Below are 1,888 nucleotides of genomic sequence, written 5' to 3'. Positions count from 1 at the left end.
AGAAGATATATATTTACTTTTGTTATTTTTGTATAAAATATTTTCTGAAAGAAGACATAAGAAACCCATGATCATTGCCTCTAGAGAGGAACTGAGGGGAAGGGCTTAGGGAATGGAATGAGAAGACTTATCCCTTTTACCTCTGTGTTCAAAAGGAGTATCAAGAATAAAACACATCTACGTTACTGATAAAGATCAGTTTCCAAAGGCTGTGTGTGGTGGTTCACACCTGTGATCCCGGCACTTTGGGAGGCCAAGGCGAGTGGATTGCTTGAGCTCAGGACTTTGAGACCAGCCTGGGCAACGTGGCAAAACCCCATTTCTACTAAAAATACAAAATTAGCTGGGCATGGTGGTGTGCGCCTGTGGTCCTAGCTACTCAGGAGGCTGAGGTGGGAGGATTGCTGGAGCCTGAGAGGTTGAGGCTGCAGTGAGCTATGATTGTGCCACTGCGTTCCAGCCTGGGCAACAGAGTGAGACCTTGTCTCAAAAAAAAAAAGAGTTTTTAATATTAGCTGAGTAAAAAAAAGCAAGGTATAGAATAGAGTATCGTGGTGGCTTTTGCGGCAACAAAATTGGTCGTATTTGGAATATATCTGGAAGAATGTAAGATGTTAGCAATGGTAGCTTGCCTGTAGGGTAGGACTGGGGGGCTGTTTGTTTGGCGAGAAAGACATATTTTTCACTGTATACCTTTTTGAGTAATTTGAAAGAGTTTTAGCACACAAATATATTACCTATTAAAAATAATTACAAAGAGGGAGGCATGGGTGGATGCATGGATGGATGGTTGGGTGGGTAGATGGATACATAGATAGGTGGATGGATTGGTTGGTGGATGGATGGATGAACTGTTGGGTGGGTAGATGGATTGATGGGTGAATGAATTGGTAGGTGGGTAGGGTGGATGGGTGAATTGGTGGATGGGTAGGTGGATGGATAAATTAATTGGTGGGTGGGTGGATGGATGGATGAACTGGTGGGTGGGTGGATGGATAGATGGGTGAATGAATTGGTAGGTGGGTAGGGTGGATGGATGAATCGGTGGATGGGTGGGTGGATGGATGAATGAGTTGGTGGGCTGGTGGATGGGTGGATGAATTGGTAGGTGGGTAGCTGAATGGATGAATTGGTTGGGGGGTGGATGGATGAATTGGTGAGTGGGTTGGTGGATGGATGGATGCATTGGTGGGTGGGTGGATGGATGAATTGGTTGGGGGTGGATGGATGAATTGGTGGGTGGGTGGATGGATGGATGGATGGGTTCATGGTTGGGTGATAAATATATCCATGAGTATACATATGGATGTGTACATAGATAATTCTCTGGCTATGGTGGGGAGGACTGGCTGTGGTGGGGAGCACTGACTGTAGCAGGGAGGACTCAGTAGGACAAGGAGAGGCTGGAGGCAGGGAAGACTTAGGAAGCAATTGCAATAGTTCTGGCAAGGAATAATTTGGGGCTAGGATCAGGTCAATTCAATGTTTAACATTGGAACTATGTCTCTTGTGTACATAACTGCCTATGTCAAGTCTTGGTATTGTTTTCTTTCTAGCAGGGCAAATTCCTTTGGAATGAGCTTTTACTGGCAACTGCTCAGAAGCTGCTCTGTATATAATGACCACCAACAGTTTAATCCTTTTTTTAGCCATCACCTTAGGAATTAACAGTAGGATGAAATCCATTAAAATAATCAGTCTTTGAGATGTCATGCCTTCTCAACGATCAACTTCTTCTTTACAAGGCTGTATTCCCAATGTGCCAGGCCAAAAAGACGTGAACTTTGTCCTTTTTAGGGTTTGTGTCTTGATGTTTCCTAGCTGAATCTCTTTGTATGTGTTGGCCTTGTAAGGTTTACTTTTTTTTTTTTTTTTGAGATGGAGACTC

Source organism: Nomascus leucogenys, chromosome 18, assembly GCF_006542625.1.
Source record: "Nomascus leucogenys isolate Asia chromosome 18, Asia_NLE_v1, whole genome shotgun sequence".
Lineage (NCBI taxonomy): Eukaryota > Metazoa > Chordata > Mammalia > Primates > Hylobatidae > Nomascus > Nomascus leucogenys.
Note: the sequence above shows the minus strand (reverse complement) of the source record.